Source organism: Acomys minous (assembly GCF_964271855.1).
Source record: "Acomys minous genome assembly, chromosome: 14".
NCBI classification, from domain to species: domain Eukaryota; kingdom Metazoa; phylum Chordata; class Mammalia; order Rodentia; family Muridae; genus Acomys; species Acomys minous.
In genome coordinates this window covers 96,258,783-96,282,583 of record NC_140496.1, presented here as the reverse complement: position 1 = coordinate 96,282,583, position 23,801 = coordinate 96,258,783, and the positions used below count along the sequence as shown (strand labels likewise).

The window sequence follows — 23,801 nt, the reverse complement described above, 5'->3', positions numbered from 1 at the left end:
ACCATCCAGGGTGGAACAGAAAAACCCTATCTTGAAACCCCCCTCCAAAAAAGAAATGCTGATCCGGAAATGATAGTGCTAACATATGAAATTATATTTTTCATTCCTTCAAAATGTAATTATACTTTTAATGTTATAGAGCTAGAAATATGAGTGAAAATGTGAACAGGAAGAGAGGAATACACCCTAGAAAATATGGATACTCTATTATTGGAAACCTACAGACAACGATTATGACCCTGGGTTAGTTGCTGCCTCTTGAGTTTACAATGGCCACATTTTGAATCTTCCCATCACCTCTAACATGTTACCATGTTAACATGTTAACATGATAACATGTTTAATGTTTCCCTAGCTTTCTGGTTATCTAATGCTATTTCCAGATCCTAGATAATCACATTCTCTTCCAAAAAGTCTCTCTGAACTCTGTCTCCAGCAATCTGATCTTTTCTGTGCTACATGTTTGCTAGTGTTGCTTGTGTCAGGCTGGATGTTGGGCTTCACTTGCCACCATCTGTCTCCCTCACTAAAGTCACTGAAATCAGAAGAATGTGTCTGTGTATCTAGCCCCATCAACAGCTACTTGGCAGTGTTGATTGAATGAAAGCATCAAATACATATAGACTTTTTCATAAGAACCAGTAGTTGGCTACACTCCAGTTGAAGGACTTATTGCTAAGGATATGTGCTTAGCATGCACTATACTTGATGGCTATAAAAAATAACATGAAAGATGACACAAAGTTAGAGGGTTAGTGGGTCTCAGAGGAGTGGAGGGAGATTGTGATTAATACACAATGTAAGAAATTCTCGGAGAACCAATAAAAGATTTAAAAAAAGATGCATTAGAAGTGGTAATTAAGATTGCAAAAATGTATTTGTTGAGAGTGTAAGTCAGTCAAAGTAGTTTTTAATAGTATAGTGCAATAAATGGGGTTTCCCAAGCCAGAGAGTGAAGTGCGGTGCTGTGCACTCATAGGAAATTAAGGCAACAGTACTGGAGCCAGTGAGTCTGAGTGAGTACTGGCTTCCGACTGGTAGGCAGCTTGTCATCTGAGTGAGGATTTCACTGCTCACTTGGGACTCTTTATACATTATTTACTATTTTTGATAAACTTTTCAATAGCTGCCACTCAGATAGATGCGTTTTCCAGTAACACCTGACACAGGTTTTTAAATGCAGCTTTTAATTGATATTGATCGCTCATAAACCCCATGGTGACTTTCAGCACCATTGTTTGAACTTCCTTGCTCTATCTCCCCACCCAAATGGCAGCGACATGTGCACATGTCAACACTTAATCCTCTCCCTAAAGACGCTGTTGGTTTCATAGGTAGAGTTGTCATTCTTTGCACATTTAAATATGTCGTCATATCACCTTAACACTTGGTCTTGTGCTTCAAAATCTCCGAAGTGCCACATGTGTAGTTTTATGTGATGGTAATGTTTTCCAGAGACTGCCATCTGGCTGAAATGGTCACGTTTTTATTACCTTACTTTTTAATACTGCTAGGTCACAGAAACTCACCCTGAGGGGCACAGTGATGTGAGAATTTCACTGCTGGGAGCTTGTGAGATGGATCAACTTCTCTTTCTTCCTTTGATTTTTTCAGGAGGAAATATACCAGCCAAGCAGTTTGTCATGTTCCTCAGAGGAAAGGTAGAAACCTTGATGAGAAGTCAGAGCATCCAGGAAATTTTTATTCTAATTTGCACCTGCACTAACACACAGTTGTATCTAGGCCTGTTCTAGCTTAAAGGGGCCATTTTGTTAAGAGTCCCGGAAGTGTGGAAGTGCTGAACATGGCATTTAAGTGAACACATGGTATAGGATGTTGCAGTGTAGCATAGGATTTCTGTTGTGGGCACGGAGGAAATGAAGCTGAAAGTGTAGGACTCATTTCAACCAGTAAGAGGCCCGTAGTCCACACTGAGACGTTTGACCATTTTGCCATCAAAGGGGACTTAGTGATAGAAGATTGATGAAGACAAAAGTGAAGCCGTGACTGAGAGACTACTCATGGGGTCATATGAGTTGTTACATTATGTGAAAGCAAAGTAAGAATTTTAGAAGAAACACAGAGAAATGAGAGAATGGGGGAACACGCCAGGTAGCTCTCAATGCCTGAATTTTGGCGGGTCGGTCTCTAATTGGAAATAGGGGCCAGTGTATATATGATTGTGTGTGTTGCTAGTTTCAAGTTCACTAGGCTCCAAATTGGAAGATTGGTTTTGTCCCTCAAGAATGAGTATTATACCATAGGAAAGGTGTTGCTACTGAGACATCCTGCTACACTAGGAGACTTGCTAGGGACTGTGAGTTTTGTGCAGTTGCCTGAGTTGAGAATTTTCTCTCAGTCTTGGACACCATGGTTTAGTAGCTTACTCTTTTTGAACTTCAGTTTCTCTCTGTCTTAAGTAGGCATACCAGCAGCTATGCTTGTTTTGAGCATTAAAATGAGATATATAGGGGGCACAATAAAGGGCTATGTAACTGAGTTACCAGAATGTTCAGTACCCCACTTGGAGTTGGCCAATAACAGGAAAAGGTATTATTCATTAACCTAAGAGCACATTTTGTGTTTTCTGTACCTGGAAATATTCTCTCACATTCTCTACTGGTATTTTTATTCAGTTATTGAATGTAAAAGGCCTATAAAAGAAACGAAATGTGAATAAGCTAGTTAATAAAACTACATGCTATTTATTAACATGATCCTGTCTTCGGTTGGGTGTTGGAGGTTGATCTGGTTGCTGCCCAATGAGCAGATTCATGTACCCCGAAATGTTTGTAACCTTGCCTAAGAACTTATCCTGTTTGACCTATAAAAAGCCAGCACACCCAGACGGGGCAAATGGTATAAGTGTGGCTAAGATTCCCGGGCTTTGGGGAGGAGATGAGAAGAGGGAGGGAAGGGAAGGAAGGAGGAGCTGTGGGTTAGGTGGAGGAGAAGTACATGGCCAGAATGGATGGAGGATTCAGGTCAGACGAGGAGCAGCATTAGCAAGTATTTGGGATTATGGCTGGGAGTTAGCTCAAGAGAAATTATTAGAAGCAAATGGCATGGGTTTGGAGCAGGGTATGGGATACCTGCCTCAATATGGGAGGTAGTTTAGGGAATTAATATCTGTCCTGCCCCAGGTGAATCAAGGCTATTTTCAAATACAACAGGTGTCTGTGTTTTTAATTGAATGCTAGTGGGTTAGAAAATACCGCCATAATAGTAGTAATAATTAGCCTAATAATAAATTTTTATTAGGCCCTACTTCTAAATTAACCACCACAATTGGGTCATGGGAAAACAAGTGCAAACATGCTCTTCATCTTTATATGGGCTACTTTAGCCATCTGCCTTCAGCCAAGTGTCAGCATTGCTTTTTGTTTTGTTTTCTTGTTTTGCTTTTGTCGTTGTTCTGTTTTTTTTTTATTCACTTTGTAGCCCTCTCCCACCAGTGGGAAGTGATCCCAAGACAGGCAACAGAGTCCATGTCAGAGGCAGCCCCTGCTCTCCTCACTAGGGGACCACATGAAAACCAGACTGCCCGTTAGCTACATCTCTGTAGGGGGTCTACGTCCACTCTATGCATGGTCTTTGGTTGGTACTTCAGTATCCACACTCTCCTCTGGGCCCAGGTTACTTGGCTCTCTTGGTCTTCTTGTAGAGTTCCTGTTCCCTCCAGGAGAGATCAAAACAGATGTGGAGACCTACTGCGGAGTGTAGGGAGTCTTGTGGAAGAGTGTGTGGAAGGATAAAAGGTCAGCAAGCTATTGTTGGTTAACCCCAAAACTCATAGTGAAAGCAACCAGAAGGGAAATGACATAGTATGTGTCTCCATCATATGCACCTATCCCTATGGCATCTTACGGACACTTCCAAAATAGCTAAAAATGCCTAGAAATCTGAAAAGATCGCTTCAACTTGCCTCACAACCTATTTGGCTCTTGTAAATGTATTATACAGGACACTATTATACACAACAGTATGCAGCTCTAATGATAAATAGACCTGTAAGACAAAGATTCCCCATCGTTAGACTTTTCATCTTTTATAGGTCATTTTTGACTACACAGAAGACAATTTCAGCTTCTTTCTGTCCATTATGACAGCTACTTAAAATTTACATTTCTATATGAACCAAAGAAAGCAAAAGATGGTTCACACATTTCTTATTAAAATTGTTATTCTCTGTTGGTGATGGTGGTTGTTGTTACTTCCTCTCCAGTTTCTTTCTCTCTTTCTTTCTTTCTTTCTTACTTTCTTTCTTTCTTTCTTTCTTTCTATTAATTTATTATTGTTACATCTCAATGGTTATCTCATCCCTTGTATCCTCCCATTCTTCCCTCCCTCCCATTTTCCCCTTACTCCCCTCCCCTATGACTGTGCCTGAGGTTTCTTGAAATATATTTTGACTCGAGAAAACCAGCCTTGAAACAAGTGATGAGGACTCTCGGTTTTGCAGTTTTAATCCCCCCCAATGAAAGCATGCTTATTATGAAGAAGTAAAATAAACCGTGTTGTTTTTGTTGTATTTTCACTCATGAATTATTAGACTTAATTTACATTGCTATTTTTACTGCCCCGCTGAATTTAATCATCCAGAGATATTTTTATGAGGTACTGCCAGATGATTAATAAATAATTTTTTAAAAGTCAGTATAAATTTGGAGGATGAGCTTTAATGGCAGACCTGGTGTCCTTACTCCTTCTGGGCTTGAGGAGGCAGGGCCAGAGTAGAGTGAGGAATGCCTCATCATTGTTTCTCTCCTTGGGCTGATACAGATCTGTTCCTGTGGGTGGCTTCAGGGTGGCCTCTGTGACCTTCCTGTTGTCGAGAGAGGCACCTGTGCTTCTCCAGAGTTTGGTTCCATTTCCTTGTAAAAATGCAGATTTTTTTTCTAAAACTAAATATTCTATTAAGTTAATGGATGTTAGAGAGGTGAAATTCTGGAGGAGTTTAGGGAATATGATAAAATATATTGTATTTTTATATTATATATTATGCAAAAAGATTAATTGTACATTTTTAATGATCGTTATGTATATATACATGAAAGTATCTTTACACAAGTCATTTCTAAAGAAACAGACATCAGGGTTGGAAAGATGGCTTAGGGGTTATGAGTGCATACTGCTTATGCAGAGGACCCAGTTCAGTTTGCTGTGTGCATAAAGGCAACTCAACTACTTATAACTCAATCACCATCTGGACACTAAAACTCTTTCTAGAGTCTTATTGCCATATGGACCTAATTTCTACTTTGCAATGGTAGTTGACAATATTGAATTAATGTGGAATAAGTTTAACAACTTGTTATGACATGCCCACGTTACATTTTTTTATGATTGTACAATTTTAAAATATAAAATACTTGAAAATATAATATGGATACATATTTACTATGTCAAACTACACTTCTTACATTTTTTAATTGCATCCTTCATATTAATTGCTTTCTAACTATATATTCATATATAAATATCAGAAAAGTATGTCATCTTGCAATTTAGGTATGATTAATAAACGAGAAGTGAAATTAGCACACATGTGCAGGTAGCAGCAATGATAATGTGATAATGACAGTGTTCTTGGCGCCTTTTTCTGCTGCAGACTTGCTAAACTAAGCACGGTTGAGCACAAGTTTGGCTCTGCTTTTGTTTGTTCGCTCCACTTTGGAGTTTAGGACATTTTTCTATTCATTAATGGCACGGTGCTTTATTTTGGTTTGGCATTAGTTTGTTGTGCTGTCAAAGGAGAGTTAAAAAGGGCATACATTCTTCGCTATGGCTCACTTATTTAGGATAGTCTTTCATCTCCATTTACATATGACATTGTTCCAGTTTCAAAGAACAAATGGCCTATTTACAAATTGTGCAGTCAATATTTCTAAAACTTATAATGGGCAAGTGCTCAAGTAAAGGGCAGCGGTAAAGGTTAGTAGACTTATGTGTGATTTTCCTGTGGGGTCCTGGGAACACAAAGTATTTATTACTTGAGAACAAAGAACCTTAGAGTTAAGGTAACTCACTGTGTATATGATATGACTAATAATAGGTCCCCAAAGGAAAGAGAAGGGAGAACTCAGTCCACAGCCTGCTTTTCACTAGGCGTATTGTGTGTTTTCTTCTTCCTGTCATTTATACTGAAAGTGACACACTCCCTCAGGTGTACAATGAGCACAGGGTTCTGCTTATGGCTGTTTGTCCCTGAGATACGCTCACTCCTTTACAGGGCAGACAGCTTTATATTGTTCATATCCAATTAAGTTTGTCAACAAAATCATTCAAAATTATTCACCGCTTAGCTTGGGTTTTTGGCCTCTAACTTCAAGGAAACATTAAATTTAAGCATTAGTACATACAGAGTATTATACCTGTTTCTTTTAGTGTATTAGTCAGCCAAATGTGCCCAGTAGGTGCCTACAGTTCTGCACAATCAACTCATTTTCTCTAAAATTGTTTGCCTTTTCAAAGTACTAAAAAAGTTCCATAAACTTTATTATTTTAAAAAAGACCTTGCAACTAAATAAAAACCCTGTCTTTGTCAAAGCTATTTCTGCTAAAATATTTTATTAGCAAATATGTATGATAGTTTCGAAGCAGATTAGATGGCCTTTTGTTCTTTACAAAATATCTACTGAAACTGTAGATGAATCTAAATTTAGTGTAAAAGCTGAACAATGATACATAAATAAAAATTCTAATAGTCTAATCTTTGATTTGTCTACCAGCTTATTTAGTTAGTGAGTAAGTGGTGATGACTATGCAAGGTCAGCTTTGCAAGACGAAAATACACTTGTTTGGTCTGTATTTCCTGAAATATGTAGTGAACGTCTATCACAGAAAAACTATTATTAGCCATTATAGAGAAACCATTGAGCTTGGACTTCAACTTTACTAGTTTCACTATGAAAAAAAGAGAAATAATTATAGATCTTTTAGGGATGTAGAGAAATTCAAAGCTAAGTTACAACCTATCTAGAAAATAATTTGGACTATTTTTTAAATGTTGGAATTTATTCCCAAGGAATTTCACTCCTTGGTATTTACCAAATATTAATAAGATTATACACTCAAGGACAACATGTGTGTGTATGTTCATAACATCCTTATTCATACTGGTCCATCAGCTGAGGAATCGGCATGTAAACTCTGACATATCTGTATAATGAAACAGCAGTCTATAACATGATCAAGTGATCTCAAGGACTCTCACACTATGTTAATCCCAGTTTAACAATGAAGAAGCAGAGGCATGGTGCCCCTCACTGCTCACCTTGAGAAAGGGGCACAGACTTGACACCTCCCCTGCTTCTCTTCTGCTTCTTGGTTGTTGCTTTAAAGCATCACCCATGTCTCTCTGTTTCTCTGTCTCTCTGTGTGTCTGTCTGTCTGTGTGTGTGTGTGTTTGTGTGTGTGTGTGTCTGTCTGTCTGTCTGTCTGTCTGTCTGTCTCTCTCTCTCTCTCTCTCTCTCTCTCTCTCTCTCTCTCTCTCTCGGGAAAGGCTTTCCAAAGAATACGTTTTGCTCTTGTCTAATTTCACATGGTGACCTCGCATCCTGGAGAACCAGCTTAGGCACCAATGCCCTCTCTTTTATATCTTCTTCACAAATGACAGCTTGTGTAACGTGTTGGTGCTTTTACATTGCACATGCTAGGGGCTTCAGTGCCTTGAAACTCTCTGCTTCCTGTAAAGACCTCTCTTCTGTTCTTGCCCTGCAGGATTTTTCCAAGCACTTGGCATTCCAAGCACTGACCTCTCCCTCCTTAGTATTCCACATGAGCCCCTTTCTCATTCTCCTTAGGTTTTCAGTGTGTGTACATGTCTCTTCTTTTGGTAGATCCTTAAGATACTGACTTTGGCTGACTTCTTATGCGTGGTGCCACTGAGAGACCTCATGACTGTTTTAATAAACAGCTGGCCGCTATCTTTTTCAGCCATATATCCAGAAAAATCTATGCATTTTATTCAAGGCTCACCTTGGATACTCGAACCTGGTGCTGTTACTGGGCTTACTTTCTGTTGGGCATAGAACAAAGTTTATCATTTTAGGGAGTATTGCAGAGGTAGGGTTTGTGGAGAAGGCGCCTGTATGAGAAACACTCAAAAAGGTGAATGTGAGTAAAAGTTTATCAAGGGAAATTTTTACCAAAGGAAAGGTGTGTTAGGAAAATCCAGAGGGTAAGTAAGTTGTAGCTGACAGAGAGATGGGTTGTAGTTGCTACTGTGTAAGGCAGAGTGATGGAGAAGATCAAGTAGATTTACAGACCATTGCTTCTACTGAGTAAAATGAGGAAACAGAAAAGATGTTTATAAGAAGATGACTATGAACTGGGTGGTATTTTAAGTAACTTGTATGGATGCTGTATAGAATTGTATGCCCATGGGATTTGAATAACTAAAGACCAGATGTTTCCCTTTAACATACATCAGCATATTTAAATATCAAACTCATCATGTCTAAAACTAAAACTGCCTCCTCTTCCCAGGGCCCCGTGGTGATGTTGTTCCTTTTCTTGTAACCTAGCTTGAAAAAGCCAAGAAGAGACAGCCTTGACTTTTCCGAGGTTCTTCATCCATTTTCCAAGTTGAAGAAAAGGCATTTGATCTCTTTCATGCCACCTTCTAATCTGCTAGCCCCATCTTTTTACCATCTTTTGGTACCCAATATTAAAATTCTCTTCATTCTCTGAAAGAAGTTCAGTTGGCTCATTTGGTCCTTCTTTGTATGTCACCGGAATTACCTGTCCTAGGTGGTTCCTGTTCTTAGTTAAACAAGTGATACCCAGGTGCGGTATGTGGCACATAGTCTAGTCACAGCCTGGGGCTCCGTCTCAGTTCTATGACTAATTTGTTACATGACTTCTGTCAAGACATTTAATAACTTAATTTTATTTCATTTATCATAAAGCAGCAAAACCATTCAGGGTTGATTTTAGTGTTAGAATATTTGGAAATACCCTGCTAGACAAAAATTGCTCAATAAACAATATCACTTCTGAGCCACGTACATCAGCAAGTCAGAGAAGATACTTTATCCTCTTCATATTGAACACGAGAGTTCATTCTTTTATTCAAAAAAATGTAAAGTGTGTGTGTGTGTGTGTGTGTGTGTGTGTGTGTGTGTGTGTGTACACTCTCATGACTATACCTTCTTCTGGAGGCCAAGCAGTATTGGATCCCTCTGGAGCTGGACTTATAAGTAATTATAAGCCACAAGAAATAAGTCCTGTAAACCAAAGTCTCATCATCTGCAAAAATTGCCAGGGTTGAGGCATCTCTCCAGCCTTGTGCTTCATTCTTTGTGTTGTTTATTTCTGTACATTTGCTGCATGCATGACATCGTGCTGCCATCACATCATCCCAAGTGGCTGTGCGTCCATGAGAATCCTCCTTCATGCCCTTTGTCTCTCCACCTCCCAAAGCCTGGAACCCACGGAACTGTCTCCTGTCCTCAAATGTCATGGAACTGGAACCACAGGCTGTCGAGCTTTTAACACTAGTTCTTTTCACTTAGCAGCTGAATGAATAGTTTCACTGGAGTGTCTATCGTTGCAAAATTCATTTGTACTCTGTTGGTATTGATCTTGCTGACAGAATGATTTACTAAAGGCAGTCTTTCTCCTGACAACAAAACAACAACCGCCAAAATAAAAAAACCTCACACCCTCATTCATTCTAAATCATACTATGGTATTATGGCATGTTCATGAGAGTAATAGAATATTTAATAAGTAAAAATTCAATACAGTCAATTTTATTGAGGAGACATACGAAGCACACGAAAGAACAATTAAATACTTCATATTACATGTATTCCACAAAAATTTTATGAAGAAATTAGATGGATAAAAATCAATAAAATAAAATATAAAACAATTTTCAAATCTTAAATGAGTATCTATCTTTATATTTCTAAACAGACAATCGTTGTTTTTAATTGACAATGGATTGAGTGTGTCTTGTTGCTGAATTTTATTTTTAAAATGTCATTTCCAGAACAGTAAAAAATCAAGTTTTTGGGTTTTTTTTTGTTTGTTTGTTTGTGTGCACCCTTGCTACTATGGCTGAAAATTATAGATATAAGCTTGATGATCGTGTGATGATTATAGAATCTTCTAAATTCTCTTTCTTGTGAAAAATACCTGAAGCCTGGTAGCCTACCCTAAACAGAAATCCCAAATTTGTTAACATGACTTTTAAAGCTCACACTTCTGTCTCTACTGCTTACGGTCCCTAAATTTTTTGTCTTCTTTGTTTGTACCCCAGCTAGAAAGAGCTGTGTGCAGGTGCATGTGTGTGCCATGTTTGTACCTCAGCCAGAAAGAGCTGTGTGCAGATGCACATGTGTGCCATGTTTGTACCTCAGCCAGAAAGAGCTGGGTGCAGGTGCACGTGTATGCCACTCCTTTCCTGCCCTCCTTTACCCTGTCCTGTCTGTGTGTCTCAGTAACCTTGCCTGGAGTCTTATGGAACAAGCTGCCTGTTGGAGTGTGTGCCGCCTGAGATGCTGGCTGCTCCTGGTTCCTCACTGCCCTTCCCTTCTCTTCATTGTCTAGCGAATGTGCTGTCTAGCCATTAACGAGTTGTCCAACTTAGACTACAAGCTCTTTGAGAGTAGAAACATTGCCTTTTCAGAATCTAGCTGTATGTGTGTCCCAGCAATGAGTTCACTTAGTGAAAATATTAATTACTGACTTAATTCTAGAAGATTGGATTTCAGTTGTTTAAAACTTAAATGTATCTAACAATTTTAGGTATTTTACTTATTACAAATTCTCCTTTACACTGCTTTTTTGTTTTTGTTTTTGTTTTTGTTTTTGTGCTGTGAATTTTGTTTCGATTTGTTTTTGTTTGTTTGGTTTGGTTTGGTCTTTTGAGACAAGGTCTCACTATATAGTTCTTTCTAGATGTCCTGAAACTCAGTATGTACTCCAGGCTGGCCTCAAACTCACAGAGATATGCCTTCCTCAGGCTCCCAAGTGCTGGAATTAAAGGTGTGTGTGAATGTATTTTCTTCTGGGCAGGGCTTTCAGCAAGTGTTTATATGGATATGAAGTTAAAGATAAGTTTTGAGCATCACTGTGCTGGTGGAAGTTGCCCACTCTCTGAGTAGTAAGGCCAGGCTGTGGTTTGCCCACCCTCTGAGTAGTAAGGGCAGGCCATGATTTGCCCACCCTCTGAGTAGTAAGGGCAGGCTGTGGTTTGCCCACCCTCTGAGTAGTAAGGGCAGGCCGTGGTTTGCCCACCCTCTGAGTAGTAAGGGCAGGCTGTGGTTTGCCCACCCTCTGAGTAGTAAGGGCAGGCTGTGGTTTGCCCACCCTCTGAGTAGTAAGGGCAGGCTGTGGTTTGCCCACCCTCTGAGTAGTAAGGGCAGGCTGTGGTTTGCCCACCCTCTGAGTAGTAAGGGCAGGCTGTGGTTTGCCCACCCTCTGAGTAGTAAGGGCAGGCTGTGGTTTGCCCACCCTCTGAGTAGTAAGGGCAGGCTGTGGTTTGCTTTGGGCTCTGCTACTACTTTGCCACATGACTCCAAGTAAAGTAAGAGCCTAGCTGAATGTGGATCTCCAAGATCCAGCACCAGGTTATTTCTTCAAGATTCCTTCACTTGATTTAATCAAGAAGTACCATTTAATAGAGCAAACAAGTGATTATTATTGGCAAAAGCATGAATATTGAGAATGATATATTTTCTAATCATTTATAATGTAAATGGTATGCAATATATATAATAGGAAATGTATGTTGCCTGTAATCTACATATTGGGATGACTTAGTCTGTCGTTAATCTAAGCGTCTATCATAAAATAATTCAAATTGTCAGGATTATAAATCTAAAGGTCAGTAAAGCATGTTGATTCACATAATGTTTAGATTACATTTTAGTTTCTTTCATGAAATACATAATTTATCTGTTTAATATCATACATTCCAATATATCTCTATCATTCTGCAAGTGAACATATGTAAAAAAATCTCTGTGGGCAATTACTCATTCCCTGAAGCATTTTTTAAGTAAGAAGCAATATTAAAATAATTATAAGATTACTTTTCTATGGTTTAGGTCATTTGTAATATGTATAACCAAATTTTGCAAAGCTTAACTGAATGGCATTTAGGTAGGAATTTTATAGAAGTTTGAGATGGCATTGCTTGGACCAAACAAAGGCAGGAGTTCCTCCCTTGTCTTCCCCTCCTCCTAGCCCTCTTCTCTCCACCTGCTTGAGGAAAGCTGTATTTCTTCAGACGAGCCTCATAATTGCCCCTCTGTGCCTGATTTGGGGCTCAGGAAAGGCCCGTAGCATCTGTAAAGCTGGCAGCAAAATGGTATTTCCAGGCAAGCACAGGGTTGCTGGGTAGTGAGCCAATCCAGTGCTTTGTGCGAGCAGCTGAGAACCTCGCCGGAGTATTACCACGGTGTTCAGTAACACAGACCTGTGCCATGAGCAAGGAGAGCTCTGAGCAAGTGTGAGGGTCAATATTTATAGACCACTACGTAGCTGCCTTGCAGAGAGACACAGAAAAACACGCACACACAGAGAGAGCAGGCAAAGAAGAGAACAGTGGAGGGAACTTTTAATTCTGGATGTTTGTTCTGAAAAGAAAAAAAAATTTTTTTTCTGTCAGGTTCAAACTTCGGCTGAATCACAACCATTTGGCGCTGAGCTATGACAACAGAGGAACCTAAACGTTAAAGGAGCAACCCAGCCATACGTGACGAGGTAAGTAATTAACCAGTTTAGGCTGGCTGTTACTTGTAAAGCCCATCTCCCTGATGGCTGCTCTGTGTCAGTGGGCAGAGGGCTGCAGGGCTTAGTACAGCAGTGAGAGGGAGTCCACTGCTCTGAGTGTTCTTGGAGGCAGCATTGGTTTGTGTGCTCCCATTGAGAATGCCTGAACTGTGTCAGTGCCCCTAGTGCGGGTGGTGGGAGTCACACTCGCACATTGATTTCGTGTTCTCACTCTACTCTCCGTCAGACTGAAGCCTGCCAGTTGGTAACTTTCTATTTAACATTATATAGATAGTAAGACGTTAGTATTCATTAAGGTTTGTGGTCTAAAGGCCGGGCATAGAAAATTCACATCAACTTGTAGAGATGTACTTACTAGGCAGTATCAGAATGTGAGAACAGGCAGTGTGGGCAGCAGCATCTTCTTGACAAAACAGAATGTCACTGGGCAGTAACTGAAATAGTTACTACCGTCTTTGGGAAGAGATGAACCCAGAGTGACAAGAATTGCCTTCTCTGTACAATCAAAGACAGGATTTAGGAGACAGTTCCTGCTCGTCCAGGTGACTTGTTGTCTGGTGGATTTTTACAAATTGTATTCCTTTTCTTAATATTAACCCAAGCCAGTGTCCCTCGCTGTGCATTACACTGGCGTTTTCCTGTTACTGCAGGTAGTAACAGGAAGGCTTCTCTGTGTGCGGGTATTGCTGTGGTGTGCTTGGCTATGCTTATCTCTGATCATCCTAAAAGTACTAATGATGAAGAACACAGAAAGCACTTTCTGTGTACGTTCCTGTTTAGAATATTCCTGATATGTATATGCTTTTATTATTTATATCTACAGTGTGTAGTTTACAAAGTCAGTATTGTGCTTCATTAGAACCATGGCATTAAGTACATGAAAATAACCTAGCAATATAACAAAAGTTTACCTGTTTTTTAGACTGTGGAACTATAAATGCTTGCATGGTATTTAAACATTTTAGGCTGTGTTATCGAGGATGGTTTGAGGTCCAGTGTGTTTTCTGTCCTGTTGCTGTACATATTTAAGTTGAAAACAAAAATTATTCTGCTGTAGGGTATAAATGATGGGCCGGTAGATATTCAAGGCACTGCTTCATGTAGGAATATCAAACAGAAAGAAACTCATTTTGAAATGCGATGAGCCATGTCAAAACAGTAGCTGGAATTGCTCTAAAGGTAAAGTAAGCACCTTTGAATGAGGCCGGAACTTATGCAGAATTACTGTAATTGACTGATGTATAATTTGTCGGGGGGGGGGCGTTGTTATTGAGACTGGGTCTTTTTTGTAGCCGCGGCTCATCTGGTACTTCTGTAGCATGATCTGGTGATTGTGTTACACTGATCTCCATCTCAGCTTCCTGGGGATGATTGCAGGTGTCAGTCACCACACACAAAAATGTATGCATAATTTTTGGGTAGGGGGCATTCTAGACAGGGTTTCTCTGAGTAGCCCTCGCTGTCCTGGATCTTTCTCAGTAGACTAGGCTACTAGGCTGACCTTGAACTCAGAGATCTGCCTGCTTCTGCCTCCCAAGTGTGGGGATTTAAAGGTGTCCTCCACTACTGCTTGGCTGTATGCATAGTTTTTTAAAGGTTTCCAAAAATCATCACTTGAGGGACATCATATAGGCTGTTTCTATATTCTGCCTGCTGTGAATGAAGTGGCCATGAACGTGGATGAGCAGATGTCTTTGTAGTAGAAGTGTGTTGGGAATATGCCCAAGAGTGCTGTGCCTGGATCATGTGACAAATGTCTTCCTGGTTTTTGAGGAGCCTCTACACTGATTTCTTCATGGCTGTACCAGTTTGCATTGCTATCAACAGTGAATAGGTATTTTCCTTTTCCCACTGCAGCGTTTTTTTAAGGTTAGCCATTCAGACTGGAGGAAGATGAAATAGTAGTATTAATTTGCATTTCCTTGATTGGTAAGGATGCTGAACACTTGAAATATGTCTCACTTATTTGTATTTATTCTTTTGAATTCTCCATTAAATTCCATGCCCTATATTTTAGTTGGGTTGTTTCTTTTCATGATATTTAATAATTTTGTCTGTTTAGCTTTTTGTTTGTTTGTTTGTTTGTTTTGGCACTAACCCTCTCTCAGATGTATAGCTGATAAGATTTTTTCCCCCATTCTCTAGGCTGCCTCTTTATTGAGATGATGGTGCCTTTTCCTCTACAGAAACTTAGTTTCACGAGATCCCATTCATCACTTGTTGGCCTTAATGCCTATACTATTGGTGTCCCCTTTAGTAGTCCGTCATTTTAAGGCTGAACTAATCCATATCTATTCTTAAAGTTTGTGTTACATTTAATGCTTGTCATATTCTTATACTCAAATTTTTAATATTATTTGAAATTTTGCTTTCCGGCTTGTAAGGCTTTGTTTATGTTTTTAAACATTATTTATTTTGAAAATGCATAATGGTTGCTCTTGAATGGGAAAAAAAATGAAACCTGCTGACTAAATCCATCAGTAAATTTTTCTTTGCTTTAAGGTAAAGACTGTAATTTCTTTTTCATCAAGTATCCTGTTTTGTTTTTCTGTTATATAAATACATCATGTATTTTTATCTCCTTTTATAAGTCTTCTTTTTATTCCTCCTGATAGCTTTATTTCTGAAGTTTCTTGCTGACTCTTTATTGAAAGGAAACATGGCAAATAAGTCATCACAAAAAAATATAAGCCAGAGAAAGATATTCCTTCAGTTTTGGAGAAAAGAATAGAAATGATAATACTGGTTGATAATGTCTAAAATAGTTTATATTTGAACACTTTGGATACATTCTCACTATTATTTTTGGCTTTTGGATAATCCTGGTATTGGCTGCCTATCATGTTTCTAAATAACATTTTTCTTAGGCATATATCAGAAAATTTAAAAGTCTGAAGACTTTTGCTATATGTGCACTATTTAACATCCATTGAAGCAATAATGAATTAAGCCCAAAATGTTAATAGATACTTCTTAATGGCCATCACTCCCCCAGTCTTGTTTTTTGTAGTGCACTACATCCATCTACCACACCACCCTTGGAGGGAGTAGTCCACACTCTGATAAACATAGCCCATTCCTACAAAACTCCTCCCAACTCTGGCCTCTCATTGTCCTAGAAAAAAGCTCACTCTTCTTGGAACTGTTGACTTTTTTTTTGACCTTGTTAACACTTGTGTTCTACACTCACCTTCTGCTGATCCTCCTGCAATGCTACCTTCCTCTCTCCTGCCTATGCAGGAGAATGTCCCTCTTTTTCTGTTTCTTGTTTTTGTTTTTTATATTTTATTAATTTATTCATATTACATCTCAATTGTTATCCCATCCCTTGTATCCTCCCATTCCTCCCTCCCTCCCTTTCATTTTCTCTTTACTCCCCTCCTCTATGACTGTGACTGAGAGGGACTTCCTCCCCCTGTATATACTCATAGGGTATCAAGTCTCTTCTTGGTAGCCTGCTATCCTTCCTCTGAGTGCCACCAGGCCTCCCCATCCAGGGGATGTGGTCAAATATGGGGCACCAGAGTTCGTGTGAAAGTCAGACTCGACTCTCCACTCAACTGTGGAGAATTTCCTGTCCATTGGCTAGATCTGGATATATATTAGCTACCAAATATATAATGCAGAATATATAGATCCCAAATGTTTTTCCAGTCATATTGCTCAAATTTGTCACTGTGGTCAATAAATTGATGCTGTGGTGTTGAATGCAATGATACAATAAAGGAATCCACCAGGGAACAATGTCCCCCTTTTCAAAGGCCCAGAGCTTTAGGGGAAAATAGGTCTGCCCTCAGGTGCTTGGGAAAATTAGCATTGCAGTATGGAGTTGTTCCCAGTGATCCCAGTAAAGGCATTCTTTCAGTTATATTTACTCTTGCAGACAGAGCTAGGGACTTAAGGAAATAACACAAAAGCATGGCTGAAGAAGCCTCAAACATGAAAGGTGATACTCCAGTTAAGTCGGAGGAAGAATTTACTTCTCAAAATAGAAATGTTGAAAGAAAAGGAAGTCAGTGTTTAAAAAAAAAGTTGAGAAATAACAGCTGTTTCTTTTAAGCTCTGAAATTTAAAAAAAAGTATTACTTTGTTTTCAATTGTGTTTTGTTTATCCAGAATGAGCAAAGTGCTTGTTATCTGAGCTACTTCATAAACCACTGAAAAGCACCAATCTTCATGAAAAAATTAGGGAATTGTGGTTTCCCAATGCTGAGTGTTTTTGCTCCTTGGTGCGTTTCTACCATTGTTTTCACTATTACTTAAGCCTTCAAAACCTCTTCCAGACATTGAATATGACTCTTGTTTACTTAACCTTGACTTGTAACTGTCTGAGGAATGAAAACAATATTGATATTTTCATAGGAAAATATAGCGACATTTTAGTTGCTTAAAGTAGACCACAGTCAGTTGTAATTTCTTTTCATATGTATTTTGTCCACATAACTGTCCTGCATTAAGCTTGTATTGGAACAGGTGCCAGCTTTTAAAGTTTACTGGTAAAACTTTTGTAGATCTTTCTGGCATATCATATGATATGAGAAGACTGCGCAAATAGAGGTTTCTTTGATCATGGTATAGACATGTACCTGCTTCTCAATATTTGGTGATGACAGAAACGCGAGCTTGTCTCAATATATTCTCAATGAATATAGCAAGACCAAGTCACAAAGCCCCACCACTCTGCCTGAGGATAGATAGGTCAGGGATCTTTGTGCTTGAAATGTGACAGAAGGTTTTTTAATTTTTAAATATTTTTTTCCAAATCAGTAGTAGTCTTACTTTATTACACTAGCAGTTTGCATTGCCAGTCAATATTTTTCTGTAACTACACATGGCATGCAATTCATAAAATATAAAAAAAGTAGAACCTATTAACATTTACATTAGAACTCTTTTGTGTTCAAGATGGGCAAATGCATGAAAAATTTTGTCCAACTTGTCAAACATTTAAACTTTAAAATATGTAATTATAAAGTAAATCACAAAGGAAAAATCCCTAAGTTTAAAGACAGTATATGACTTTTGGGGGCTATGATTATACTTTTTACTAATTTCTAAATGTTAAGTATTGTGATTACTATCCTCAGATGAGCTAACGTACTTTTCCACTCATAATGATACTTAGAAATTTTCAAATGTCATTCCATTCCTTTCTTTTTTGGTTTTCCTGTTATTCTTGGTAGTACATCACAAAAACTTCTTTTTTTTTTCAACTTGAAAATATGGCAAATAACCTTAAAACAAAAGTAATGCAAATGAAAATTCTGTGTTTTATAATACCTTAGGAAACAAAATAGGGAGTGGATGGCTATATCATTCATAACTTTGTTTTAGAGTTGATTGTTTCTTAATTTTCAGCAATTAAAGCTTTGAATAAGATAAAAATAGACATTTCTAGATCAAACTGAATTGTATCTATAAAAGAAAAAATTTTTTCTTAAAGCATTTAGGCTTCATCAATGATTTAGGTGGAAATCCTTTTGTATTTCATGGGTAGTTGAGAATTATTGATGTTAATGTTTTAAGGGACTGATGGTGTCAACAGTGACTCCATTTGGGCCTGTACTTTTAGGTAAGACATTTGAAAGAAAATATTGCTTTAATCTAATTGGTTGTTATAGATCTGTTTAAAGATTGTCATCTTGGCTTAATTCTATAAGGTCATATGCATCTATAATTGATCCATTTCTTTTTGATTTTCCAATTTGTAGAATATAAGTTTGAATCCTATGTCCTTAAGATTTCCTGAATTACATTGGTAGCTATTATAATTCCTTTTTTCATTTTTAATTTTATTACTTTATACTGTCTTTTTTGATTAGTTTAGCTCAGGGTTTCTCAACCTTTTTTATCTTTAAAAGAACCAACTCTTTTTTTCATTGATTATTTGTAAATATTGCATTTATTTTGTTGCCATTATATTAATTTCTGCCCTGGTGTTAATTATTTCTTTCTGTCTCCTGATTTGGAGTTAGGCTTTTCTATGTTTTTTCCAAGATTCTAAGATATTGAGTTATGTGATTTATTTAAGATATCTATATTTTAATTTAGGCAATGGAAGCTATTAGCTTTCTTTTTAGGGTTCCTTTAGTTTTAAGGATGTTGGACATGTCAAAAGCCTTTTCTGCATTTACTTAGATGATCATATGTTATCTGTCCTTGAGTTAATTTATGTAAAGTATTACATTTGCTGATTTATTTATGATGAACCATCTCTGCATTTTTGGGATATTTTGTATATGTTAATTTTACGTGTTTTAAGGCTTTCTAAATTTAAAACATTTTCTCCTTGATCTCTTTGATGATTCACTCACCATTCAATAGTGTGTTGTTCACTCGTCCTCATACCAAAACCACATACAGACAGGAAAGCAACAGTAACAGGAAAGAGACTTATAGGTCCATCACTGTGATGAGCCTGAGGAAAAGCTTCAGTAAAATAGTTGAAATCAGAATTCAGGAACACACCAAACACCATCATTCAGCATGGTCACCTTAGCTTCCTCCCTGAAATGCAAGGGTGGTTAAACATACACAAGTCAGCAGGTGTAATAGTCCACTACATGAACTATAGCTAGCACATGATCATTTTAGTGAATTTAAGAAAGGCTTTTGATGCAGTCCAATATCCTTTCATGATTAAAGATCACTGAAGAGAATAAAAGGAACACATTTCAACATTACTGAAAGCTCTATTGTACAACCCTATAGCCAACATTATCCTAAGTGGGGAAAAAGTCAAACCATTTCCACTAAAGTCATAAACAAATCAAAGGTATCTAGGTTCTCATTTGTTATTCAGTTTAATGTTTTGAAGTCTTGTCTAGAACACCAATATAAAAAGATATAAATAGGAAAAGAAGAAGGCAACATAGTACTCTTATTTGAAGATGATACAGTTCTTTAAATAAGAGACTCTGAAAACTTTATCAGAAAACTCTCAATTCTGATTAATACCTTCAGTAAAATGCCAAGACAAATAAGTAGCATTCAAAAGTCAATATCTTTCCTGTAAAGTGATAACACGCTGAGAAATAAATGAGGAGAACAGCGCTATTCACAGTTGCCTCAAATAAAATAGAATACCATAAAATAAACCTAGCCAAACATGTGATCATCCTGTACAGTGAAGACTCTGAACCACCAAAGAATTTGAAGAAGATAATAGAAGGGAGAGAGACCTCTCGTGCTTTAGGATTAGAAGAGTCACTGCTGTGAAAATTATGATTTTCCTAAAGCACTGAAAATACAGATTCAGAGAAATCTCCATCAAAATCTCAGTGATGTTCTTCATACACACAGAAAAACAAAAAACAACCTTAAACTTCATATACCACAAAAGACCCTGGATAGCACTATGCCTGATTTCAAGTCATAAGCAGGGCTTTAGTAACAAAACCAACATGTTACAGGCACAAAACAACTATCTTGAACAATAGGATACAAGAACCAGAAGAAACTCACACAGTTAAGCTCCTCTGTTTTCCACAAAGATGCTAAAAAATACACAATAGAGGAAAGATTGTCTCTTCAGCAAATGGTCCTAGCCAAGACTGGATACCCATATACAGAACAAAACTGAAACTAGTCTGTGTCTCTCTCCCAATACAGAAATTAACTCCAAGTGGATCAGTGTAAGACCTGAAACTCAGAAAGTAATAGGGGAAATGCTTTTATGATACAGGCATAAGAATGTGATTTTCTTCAGTCACTCAAGAAATAAAATGCACTTATTATGAAAATAAATAACTCTGAGTGCTCACCTGCAAGTGGGTCATCTGGATCAACTTTCCCCACCCGTGGCTCCAGGAACGGTAGTGAGGAGTAGTAGAGAGAATGTAAGAGCCGGAGGATAGGATGCAAAGCTTTATCTCGTTGCGCCTCTGGTTGTTTGCACAAGACCTGTACAAGATCAAGCCAGTCAAAATCCCAGCACAGATGACAAAGGAGAACATGAATGCCTGAATGTGGGATTTTGGAAGTTGATGGGTGCTGAGGGAGGGAGAGATATTTGTCTTTGGGGATGTGAACACAGGTAGGTTACTCATGCCCCAGTATGTGGCTCAAGACCTATTTTCTTGTCATTAGCACTGACTGAACTCTACCAAGTGGAGACGAAGACAAGGAGTACGACTACTACTAAAAGAAAGGCTGAAGTTGAGAGTGTCTCCGAGGGTATCGGAAGGGGGTAGGAGGAGGTTGGTATTACAAAAAAGGAAAGGTATCAAAAGTGAATGAATTTTTCTTTTTATTAGTTCTTTGAGAGTCTGATCGTGTTTACCTGCTCCACCACCTCTTCTTCAACACCCAGCCTTCCCTACTCATTCTTTTGCTCGAGAGTGGCTGACTTACCAGGGCCTTACACTCTTCAAGAAAACTCTTGGCTCCCTCTCCCAGAAGCTAATAACTGCCAGTAGATCAAATTTGGGCTAGGATTCTGTGCCCAGGTCTTCTCTCCATGCTAGGACTGGGTCTGGCTTGGGCTTGCACAGGTTATCTGCGTGCTATCAAAATCTCTGTGAGTTCAAATGTGCAGTTGCCATTCTCTGCCCTAGAAGATAATATTTCTTGGTTGTCATCCACAACTTCGGCTCTTACTCTCTTACTTTCTCTGAGTCTTGGGAGAAAGGATAAGGCTTATATAGTCTTTAATGTCTGAGCCTTCTGCAGTCACTTAAACCTTGGACAGTCATAGGTCACAGTTTTTGTCACTTTCCACCGTAAATAGAAGCTTCCCAGATGTAGGATGAACAATTCACTGGTCTCTGGGCACGACAATAAGTCATCTTAATTTCACAAGTTTTCCCCCTGGATCCTATGACCTGTTAAGCTGTAGGTTTCTACCCTAATATTGATGCCAGGTATGACTTTTATCTTGACTGGCAGAACTGGAGTCCAATCAGAGAAGGGCTGGCTACTCACCCGATGCTCATGTTACTTCTGTCGCCTAAGTGGGCACATCTTGTTGGCCTGTCATTGTTCCAGCCTGCAGGGTTCAAGATTAGTGGTTACTTTTCTCTGCCAGTGGCTTGCCTTTCACCCTCAAGCACAATGAAAACTAACTGCTAGGGATAAAGCATTCAGATTGTTCCCAGCTTGATTTCACCATGTTCTATGACCCAACTAATATGGTGTCTTAGGCAATAGGGTCTCACTATCAAGAACTTCTCTGTGTAGTTGCCACCTTCACATTGCTATCTTCTTACCTCAGTCTCCCAAGTGCTGGCCTTACAAGTTTCTTTTGTTGAACTCACCTGTGGAGAAGTTGTCTCCTGACTAACTGAAGGTTAAGCCCAACCTCAGCCTGTGAGGATGCATTCTGCAGTTGTCCTTTCCTTACCAGAATCAAAGTGACCTTTGAATCTGTACCTTTCAGATTACTGATGACAGCTCCATGGCCTTTGAGGAAGCACATTCCGCTGGGTGCCTGCCTTTTGCTCTGGGTTTGAATTAGCCACTTTTAAAAATTCTTTCCCTGAACGTACTTATAAATCTTTTAAAAAATCTGTACCAATAAAAGTTACATTTATTTTGATTTATATCTTCATTACTATTGAACTTGAACTTGAGGAGATTATTAGTAATTACAGTTTTCTTTAAGTATCTATTTATGCTTTTTGCAAAGGTTTTATTTCTCTCTTTTTGTTTACAGAAGTCCTTTTTTTTTTCCAGATGAAATCAGATAATCCTGACTCTAACTGATCTTTGAAGACTCTTTCTTAGCAACTGCATCCATGTGCTCTTTATTACTTTAAAAATTTAGTTTTGTCTGTTTTGAAATAAAAACATTTCCTAGAATATCTTTGTTTTCAGAAGTAATTAGAATTTTCTTTATCTCCATTGAAGCATAGAAAGCCTTTTATATCCAGAAATAGTAATGTTGGTTGAATTTGTTCACAGCCGCTGTGCTTTCTTGATCAAGGTTTTGTTTGTATGTTTGTTTGTTTTTTGTATTTGTGTTGGATCATTACCCATTTGTACTCTCTTTGTGAGGCCATCTTTGGTTCATGATCCTATAGCACAACTTTAAATCTGTGGGCTACCTTTCAATTTGTATTGCATTTACATTTTTATAAGTATGGACTAAAAATATGTTTTTTGTTAAATGAGAGTTAAGCGTCACAGCATGTTGCAGTGGTTATACTGGCATGACTCTTGAAAATTCTGTAAACCGGAGAATATGCATAATGCTATGTTGAAGCAGACTTTACAGAAATATTATCTGTGTGAGAAATTATGCATGAATAATAGCTACTATGAAGTGCGTGTCTGTAAGCCCAGTGGTATGTGTGTGGGTCAGGGCTGGTGGTGTTGGAGACCCTGCATGCAGGTCTTTGGAATTGTCTGTGGAACACGTGATTATTTAGAGTGCCTTTGCTTCCCTCGTGCCACCCACGAACCCCCACAATTCTGTTGCAGCCTGTTGTGTCAGAATGCAAAGTTCAAAGGCAATGTAAGTTTTGCACGTGTAGGGGCAATTGCCTCTGTGGCGTATTTGTAGCTTTTTAACCTCATGTTCACCTGGTAGAAAGGAAATGGGATCTTGATAGTGACATGATTTCAGTTTCTTAAGACTATAAGCGCTTGCCTGGATAGTAAATCAATTACGAACTTGGCTAGGTTTTAATAAGTTAAGTCCTGTGAGACATTTTCCTGTTTGATAACTTTATTACTGGTGGTAATTGATGCCCATAGCCAGAAAGCTTATACGAGATCAAACGCTGATTCACAAATACTTCTGAATGCATGTAGAGCACACAGCTGGTCAGTTGAACATTTTTCTTCTTCGCTGTAATGCTGACATGGCTTACATATTTGGGCACTTCTTTAGACAGTTTGATTTGGGCTTAGCCGGTGGCCGGCTCTGAGTCCCGCGTCGGCTGCCAGTCGGTCTCCTTTCTCTCTCCGGTCTTTCCCACTTCCTTATTATTCTTTCTTTATTAGTTCTTCACTCCCCCTTTCTTTCCAGTGTTTTTTTTTTCTTCTTAGTCTTGAATGTCTGTTGTACTGCAAATTAGCTGTGATACCAAGTTGTTACTTAATCTTTTTTT

At 38.4% G+C, this 23,801-nt stretch overlaps 1 protein-coding gene across 9 annotated transcripts in view; it reads left to right on the top strand.

The window, feature by feature from the left end:
• The window catches only part of BMPR1B (bone morphogenetic protein receptor type 1B), a 331,935-nt gene that overhangs the window by 179,916 nt on the left and 128,218 nt on the right, over positions 1-23,801 (top strand). For 6 of the 9 annotated variants that reach the window (XM_084756100.1, XM_084756098.1, XM_084756094.1 and 3 more), the window contains exon 2: positions 12,626-12,720. The gene's annotated coding sequence lies outside the window, so the exon portion shown is untranslated. Of the gene's footprint in view, positions 1-12,403; positions 12,467-12,625; positions 12,721-12,973; positions 12,995-20,935; positions 20,949-23,801 lie in introns of those variants that run through there. The other 3 variants (XM_084756097.1, XM_084756101.1, XM_084756093.1) reach the window with 3 other exon arrangements.